Consider the following 8,931-nt stretch of genomic DNA (forward strand, 5'->3'; position numbering starts at 1 on the left):
CCAGCTGATGGGGTTCCTGACCCAAGGCCGGCTTGGCTTTCCAGTATTGCTAAACAGAGTTTCCTGCAGGCCCAGGCTAAGCTCTTGCTGTTCCCAAACATGAGAAGGACTCTGTTTTCCTCCGCCAGGCAAGGAGGCAGAGTCCTTGGATTCAGGAGAGGAGGATAGCAGCGAACACTCCCCAGAAGTTTTTCAGCCCTTTACAAGAGTTCCTGGGGAGCTGGGAAACTCTCCAAGGCAGGCACGTCCCTGGGCAAAGCTCCAGCCACCTCTCCATTCACCCCCACCTGCTCCACTGCTACTCTGGGTACATCGGCCCTGCAGTGTGACCACAGGGGACCTTGTTTTGTAAGGCTGACAGGATCCTAAGGGCCATCTGGTCAACCCTCAAGGGATAGAGGTGGAAACTGAGGACCAGTGAGGGGACGTGGCTTCACAGCACCGACACTGGCTGAGAGTTGGGGGCAGTGCTGGCATGACAGTCTCCTGGGCCCAGAACCATCTCCGTGGGGCCACAGCCCAAGACACGCCTGCCTCCCCGCCAGCGGTCCCAGGCCCTTGGTCTTCAGCCCCCCTTCCCATCGGCTGTTTCGTATTTTTAAAGCACATCTCAGCTCAGAGCTTTGCTATAGTAAATAGCTAATAATCATTTCAGATTCTATTACTTGCCTCACAAAATAGTGCCTGGAAATGGTGCTTTTTAAATTGTGGGCTGGGAGACAAAGACTCAGAAAAGGCCGTCAGATCTCAAGTGCCATTGACTGTGGTTCAGGGAGGAAGCAGAGGGCTGGCCTTCCGACTCACCACCACCACTGAGTTCTCATTCCAGCTGCGCAGATGTCGGTGCTGGGTTAGCTTGCCAAGCTGGCCCGTCCCTTCACAAAGGCTGCCGAGATGGGGAGGAGGGCCCAGGGAGAGCTCCCCAGGCCACCTAGCCAAACCTGTGCCTGTGCACAGACACACGTGTCCAGTCTGGGAGTTGGCTCCGATTTTTAATGTTAACAGCAAGTTAATAGTCCCCAAAATGGTTCCCAGGTAAGAGGCGCCAGCAGGAAGGCAGAAGATAATAATCACATCGACGCCACCATTTACAAATTGCTCTCCTGTCCTTTATTTCCACTGTTTTTTGCAACCTGGATATTTCAATGCCTGTTTCACAGATGAGGATGCCGGGGCCCGGAGACCTCAGAGCATCCACTGAAGTTCAAACACCAGCAAGCGTCGGGTCTCAAGTGTTGGCTCCATGAGAATGTACAGGCTAAAGGCAGAAGATTCAGGAACGCCATTTTGGTGTCAGATTCAAACCCTGATTTTAGCACTTAGTAGCTATGAGACTTCATAGAGTTATTTTTATTTGATCTGTTTTTCTCACCTGCAAAATGGGTATTGCATTGATGATAATAGATGAATGTGTGGTGGAAGAACTATGCACAGTAACAGGGATGCTCTGCAAGTAGCAGGTGTGAATGCTCTGTGAGTAACAGGTGTGAATGCTCTGCGAGTAACAAGTGTGAATGCTCTGCATGTAACAGCTGTGAATGCTCTGTGAGTAACAGGTGTTGTAAGTAACAGGTGTTTTAAGTAACAGGTGTGAATGGCCTGCAAGTAACTGGTATAAATGCTCTTCAAGTAACAGGTGTGAATTCTCTGCATGTAACAGGTATTAAAAGTAACAGGTGTGAATACTCTGCAAGTAACAGGTATGAACGCTCTGCAAATACAGGTGTGAACACTCTGCAAGTAACAGGTGTGAATGGCCTGCAAGTAACTGGTATAAATGCTATGTAAGTAACAGGTGTGAATTCTCTGCATGTAACAGGTATTAAAAGTAACAGGTATGAGTGCTCTGCAAGTAACAGGCGTGAATGTTCTGTGAATGACAGGTGTGAACACTCTGCAAGTAACAGGTGTGAATGGTCTGCAAGTAACAAGTGTTGTAAGTAACAGGCATGAATGGTCTACAAATAACAGGTGTTATAAGTTACAGGTGTGAACACTGCAAGTAACAGGTGTGAATGCTCTGCAAGTAACAGGTGTGAGTGCTCTTTGAGTAATAGGTGTGAACAGCCTGCGAGTAACAGGTGTGAGTGCTCTGTGAGTAACAAGTGTGAATGGTTTGCAAGTACAGGTGGAACACTCTGCAAGTAACAGGTGTGAATGGTCTGCTAGTAACAGGTGTTGCAAGTAACATGTGTGAAAACTCTGAACAATAGCTAGTCTATTACAGGCATCTGCAAGTGTTGGCTCCCAGGCTGGTCAGCTGATGTGATTCCTGTTCCCCTGCCTGCAGTCCCAGCTAAATGAACATCCCCTCTCCTTGCTTGGAGTCAACTATTCTGTCACTGGGTGAGCAGTTGGACAACCTTTTGGTCTCAGAACTTCTCAATGCAGTGAAACATTACTGAGGCTCCAAAGAGCTTCTATTTATTTGAGTTACATCAACTTTTATCTACTGAGAAATCTTTAGGCTATTTTCTTATTTTTAAATCATGGCAAATCTATTGCATCATAATCAAATGATATTTTTATGAAAAATAACCTATATTTTACAAAACAAATTTGCAAGGAGAGCAGACTTGCTGAAGCTCCTCAATGTCTGGCTCCATTAGGGGACAGCTGGGTTCCCGTGTCTATTTCTGCGTGCAATCTGCTGTGATATCACATGTCAGGCGCCCTCTGGAATATGCCACTGCACACTCATGAGAGAGGACAGGAAAAAGGTGATTAACGTCTTGGAATTATTATAAAAGTAATTTTGACCTCCACCTCCCTGAGGCCCCAGACCACGATCGGAGACCTGTCGCATAAGGACAAACACTGGCACCCTCTGTCTCAAGGCAGCCTGGCTTTGGCACATTTCTGTGACTGTATCTGAAAAATTGAGATTGACTGAGAAGACAGAAACATCCAGTACTTCTTAGATTTCTCTCTCTTGGGGCTTTGACTCACAGACCTAATATTGATTCACTGAGGTTTGGCTACTTCTTTGTTAAGCTATCAATAGTTGCTAACTTCTTCAATTGCATCCACCATTGGTCTTAGACTACGAGACTGTTGATTGATTGATTATACCATATGTTGTGTCATTGAGGGCACATTTGAATTTAAGAAACAGAGAAGCAAACACGGAATGATTTTTAATAATAAGTATATTTATTATCTCACATAATAAGAAGTCCCAAGGCCAAGTGGTGATAGGGCTGGCTACTTCCTTAACAATAATCATCAATGATTCACATTCTTTCCAATTTTTTTTTTCTTTTTTCAGGCTTATACTATCTGCCTTGTCTCACGTTCACAAGATGGCTGCAGCAGTTCCCGTCATCACGTGCAGACACAGCAACACCATCACCTGATAAATCATTGTTTCTTTTGAGTCTCCTCATATTAGTGGGAAACATTTCCCTAGTGGACTTTTTTCTCTAATGTTATTGACCAGAATGTATTACATGCTGTGTTAGTTTCCTAGGGCTAATCACATGCCTTATTCATTTCCCAGGGTGGCCATAACAAAGTAGCACAAGATCAACAGAATTTATTGCCTCACAGTCTGGAGGCTAGAAGTCTGACATGGAGACTTCCGCCGGGCTGTGCTCCCTCAGGATTGTGCAGGGGAGGGACCTCTCTTGCCTCCTCTATCTTCACAGCCCGCTGTTTCCTGCCTCATGGCAGCGAAGCTCCAGCCTTCGTATCAGCTTTTTCTCTGACCCTGTGTGTGTCTGTGTCTGTGCCTCTGTCTCCCCTTCTTATAAGGACAGCAGGGACATTGATCTGGGCCCACACCAATGGGCCCACATGGTAACTGATGAGACCAGGCTGCGTGCACAGGTACTGGGGTCAGGCCTTGCGTGATTTTGGGGGTGGGCTCCACCCAGCCACAGCAGCTGCCCTTTCCTGAGTCCTCAGGAGGGGAGATGAAGTCACGGCAGCTGGCCTCCGTGGGGTGGGGCAATGGGGGCAGAACAGCCTCTGTGTGGTCGAGGGGTGGGACGTGTGGGGAGGAGTCTTTGGAAATCTATCGTCTGGGACCTTCTAAGCAGCCAGTTCCTTGGGGGCAGAAATGTCACACACCCCCTAATGCAGGAGCCAGCAGTGCCCCATGGGGAACCGCTGGGCACTGTCCAAGTGCATGGGGCACCAGCTGCACCCAGGGCCCCTGGGAGGAGGGTGGGCACAAGCCGAGGCACAAAGTGAGGGGCAGAGTCGGCCAGGCCACCAGCAGTGGAGCTGATGTGGTGCTGTCACTCCGAGAGCCCAGGACCCAGAGCTCACAGCACATCGCTGTCACCTTCGTCTTGGGGAGTCTCCTGGTGGGCGAGGAGACTGGGGTGGAGGACGGCTCTCCCCTCCCACCACGCCACCTGGGCCCCCAGTGGAGGGGACGCAGCTGATCTGGAAGGAGCCGGTAAAAGAAAAGGCAGAGAGATTCAGGAATGGTTTTAAAACGAAGCCACTCTGCCACCTTTTTTTTTTTTTCTTTAATTTTCTTTTTTCAGTCGTTTGGCTACGTGTATTTTATTTACCAAATTGGGAAACGGCATGTATTTAAAACCTGGCATTTCACTTCTAGGAGAGGGACAGCTATTGTTCTGATTATAAAACAGAGAGAAGGCAGGAGATATAAATAAAAAATTTCCAACTCCTGTTCCCCCGTGACAACGATTGTTACCATTGTGCCGGAGCAGTCCAGATCCTCACCCGCCTGAGCACTCCGGAGCTGTGCATCGGAGATTAGACATAGACACCGTTTTCTTTTTTTCCTTTTTTGTTACCAGGGACTGAACTCAGGGACACTCAACCACCGAGTCACATCCCAGCCCTATTGTTTATTTTATTACAGACACACGGTCTCACTGAGTTGCTTAAGGCCCCACTAAATTGCTGAGGCTGGCTTTGAACTTGCAATCCTCCTGCCTCAGCCTCCCAAACCGCTGGGATGACAGGTGTGCGCCACCGTCCCCGGCCCACACAGAGTTTTTTACACTGGTCAGTCAGTCATCTTTAAATCCTACAGAAAAAGACAATATAAGGAGAGACTTAATGGCACATTACTTCTGTTGCTAGACCTTCATAATTAAAAAAGCATAATCAGAATTTGAGTGACCAGTTACGAGAAGCCATAGGGCCTCTGTACTTGGGGCAGAGAGGACTGGATGGAAACATGGGGTCTCATGGCGTCTTGTGGCCCTTAAGGAAATGTAGAGAAGATTCAGCCCAGGTGAAGAGGCCACTGCTAGGAGCGTCCAGTTTCTTCCCTCCCCTAGTGACATGGGGACAGTGGTCATGCTGTCCAAGGTTTCTGCAGCTCTGAGTCCAGTGCTCCTCTCCCCAACTGAGGGCTGCCATCATTCAGTGACATGACAGGGAGCCCACAGCCTGGTCCTCCCTTCTGAAGGCCACTGGCCATTTCCTGGCCATGTTCCTCCCCTCCTGAGTGGGGCAGCACCAGGATTCAGGGCCTGCCCAGGTGTGTGTGTGTGTGAGTGTGTGTGGCTGTCCCAGCCCCTTCTGCCCAGCCCTCAAGGACAGGGCTACTGGATCCAGTGAGGACAACTGCTTCAGCTGCAGCTGCTACCAGCTCCACGTCCACCCCCATGTCCCAGCCTCCTGCTCCCCTCCTCCGGCTCATCCACCTCACTCACCCTGCTGCTGCTCTTCCGGTCTCCTTGCAGATCTCCTGCTCGCCCTCCATGCCCAGTCCCTCCTCCGTGCAGCCTGCATCCCCTTCCTTCCTATGAGATGGGAGAGGTTAAGTGGAGACACGCGTGCCCTGTCTGTTGCAATAGAGACACAGCAACTCTCTCCCCTAATCAATCTGTCAGGCATGATTAGGCTGCTGCGGGGCTCAGGCGTGTCTCAGCCCAGCCAGCCCAAACCGCCTGACAGCTTCCGGCCAAAGCACATGGACGCACACACCACATAAACAGACATGCATGCACACACACAGACCCATGCACGCACGTGCATACACACAGACACACACAGAGACACACAGGCACACGTGCATAGGCAAACGTGCTCAGAGACACATACACAAATACACATACATACACACGCTTGAACACAAAAACAGACACACATGCACACACAGAGACACGCACCCACACACAGGCCTACACACATTAATATGCATGCTCACAGACACACAGAGAAGCACAAACCAACAAAGACACACACAGGCTTACTCCCACACAATCTGCCTAGACAGAGTCTGGGGCCTCACTGATGTACTTGGAGAAAACTGTTTCAACAGAGAGGGCCAGCACTTGGCCTTCCCTGAGTGACTCCTTCATTTATCCCGTGTGTTACTCAGCTTTTTGTCACTGTGTCCAAAATAACTGACAACAGCAATTTGGAGGGGAAAAGTATATTTGAGGCTCACAGTGGCAGAGGTTCAGCCCATGGTCAGCTGGCTCCATTGCTCTGGGTCTGAGGGGAGGTGGAGCATTGTGACAGGAGGGTGGCTCATGGTACCAGGAAGGAGAGAGAGAGAGAGAGAGAGAGAGAGAGAGAGAGAGAGGAGAACCAAGGACAAAATATGTAACTCCCAAGCCCCTCCCCCACCCACTTCCTCCAGCCATGCCCCCCTCATGCAGTGACCTCCCAGTCACCCATTCAAAGGATGAATCCACTGATCCGTTACCTCTGTCACAATGTAATCATTTCACCTTCTTTGTTAACACAAAGGAGATTTGGGGGGAAATCTCATATCCAAACCAAAATATTCCACCCTGGACCGCGGAAGCTCATGTCCACCTCACAATGCAAAATGCATTTAGTCCATCTCCAATAGTCCCTGTAGTCTTCAGAGTCTGACCACTGCCCCAAAGTCCAAGTCCAAAGTCTCCTCTGAGACTCAAGGGAGAGTGTCAGCTCCTGTAAAGATCCACAGAAGTTATACACTTCCAATATTTAATGGCATCGAGCAAACATTTCCTTTCCAAAAGGGAAGATGAGGAGCATAGGAAGAAGGTATGGGAGCAAAGACCAGGTCAAACCCCAGCTGGGCAAACAAATCCTCTAGCTCCATGTCCAGCATCTGGGCATGCGATGACAAGATGAGAGCTCCAGAGGGGCTTAGGCAGTCCCAGTCCTCTGGCCCTGCTGGTTACTGCCCATCTGGCCTCTCTCTTAGGCTGGCTCTGTGCACAGCCAGCAGTATTCCTTGGCAGATCTTCCATGTTACTGGAATACCTTAATCTGGAGAGGGGTCTCCAAGTGCATTTTTGGCCTCCTTCTCACGGCTTCATGCATTGCCCTCTCAGGTGCTTGCTGCAGGGATTTCAACCCTGTTACACTTTGCCTGGCCTCCCTTGGAAATCTTGCTAGAAACCTCCATGACACCAGTGTCCTGCAGAACCAGCACCCTGAGGATGGTACCAAGTTCTGCTCCAGCTCAAACAGTAGCTGGACTGCATTGAACCATGGCTGCAGTGACCTCTGAGTGTCTGGGTAGCTACACAGGGTGAAATAAATCCTGGGGAAACAGCTTTTTAGGCACCCCTGTGCAAACTCTGTGCCCTCTTAAATGAGCCTACATTTAATACATGTGTGCTCTTGCCAATTCCTGAGACGCCTCAAGGCATCTTTTCTATTGTCTCTGTGCAAATTACTTAGCTTCACTTTATTGGTGGTAATCTCTTTGGCAATCACACTTCCTTGGCCCCAATAGTATGCACTTCTTCTCTAGCCAAGCTGCTTTTTCAAATCTTTCCTCTCTGCTTTTTGCTTCCAATTCTCAAAGTAAACCTGGCTAAAAGCTGCCAGCAATGCCCATTCCACCACCTGAATGCTGCACATCCTTGAAATTTCTTTCCCGAGATTAATTAGTCCATTGCCTTTAAGTTCAGCCTCACTGACATTCTTAGGATATGTGCAAAAGGTAGACAACTTTTATGCTAGAAGATAACAGGAATGGCCTCTAGTCTGATTTCCAATAGAGAACCTATCTTCCTCTGAAATCTCATAAGCACAGTCTTTACTTTCCACATTTATTTCAGCATTCTGGTCTTCTAAGAATTGCCCATTAATCTCTGCTTACAACATTCCAAGCCTTTTCTTATCCGCATCTTTAAACTTCTGAACTTGTCCTGCAAACCAGTTACAAAGGCTCCTGAATCACATTCGTGTTAGTCTGGGAAACAATTCCACTCCTGGTACCAATCTCTGAGGTGAGCAGCTGTCCTCCGCCATGCCCTTCTACCATGATGCTCTGACTCATCTTGGGCCTTCTGCAATTGAGTTGGGTGACCATGGACTGAATCTCTCAAACTGTGAGCCCAAATAAACTTTTTCCTCTCTAAGTTGTTCTCGTCGGGTATTTTAGTCACAGTGGCGAAAAGCTGACAAACACATTCTACAGGCATTTGCAGAACCACCCCTGCATGACAGATCCTGTTCCTGGAGCTGTAAAGCATTGGGGAATGAGACAGGTTACCATGATTGCCCTCAAGGGCCTGCAGGCTAGCAGGGACCACACACCACTATGGGCACACTCATGAACTAGGAAAGGCTATAGTATGAATCGGAAAGGAAAAGGGGGTGCAGGGTCAGGGAATGGGATGGTGAAGGGAACTAGGCAGCTTATAGGAAGTGACTTAAATCCTCTTATCCTAGGGATTGCTCACTATTGGCAGCACGTGGCCTGGGTTCAAGTACATCTTCCCCTAATGGGACTCTGTGTGTGACTCTGGGCAACTCAGTGTCCTTGTGCCTCAATTTCCTCATCAGTAAAATGAAGCTGAAAACTAGTTAGGCCTCATTGTCAGGAGCGGTGACTGAATTATGTTAGGTCCTGAACTGTCCTGGGACAGAGGTGATCCCCCTCTGGAGAAATCTGGGTGCAAAGGTGCCAATCAAGATAGCTCAGTTGCTACGGTGATGCCCTGTTCAATAGGAGATTGTGTGCCAGCCACGGAGCTATTCAGTTCC

General features: G+C 48.9%; 1 long non-coding RNA gene across 1 annotated transcript; it reads right to left on the minus strand.

Annotated features, from left to right (window-relative positions):
• Positions 1–4,619: 4,619 nt before the first annotated feature.
• Positions 4,620–6,077, minus strand: LOC120889039 (uncharacterized). Its single transcript, XR_005732787.2, has 2 exons — positions 5,643–6,077; positions 4,620–5,008 (listed from the first exon to the last, which is right to left on the minus strand). It is a non-coding gene; the product is annotated as an uncharacterized LOC120889039 (long non-coding RNA).
• Positions 6,078–8,931: the final 2,854 nt, after the last annotated feature.

Source organism: Ictidomys tridecemlineatus, chromosome 8, assembly GCF_052094955.1.
Source record: "Ictidomys tridecemlineatus isolate mIctTri1 chromosome 8, mIctTri1.hap1, whole genome shotgun sequence".
In the NCBI taxonomy this organism is placed as follows: Eukaryota; Metazoa; Chordata; class Mammalia; order Rodentia; family Sciuridae; genus Ictidomys; species Ictidomys tridecemlineatus.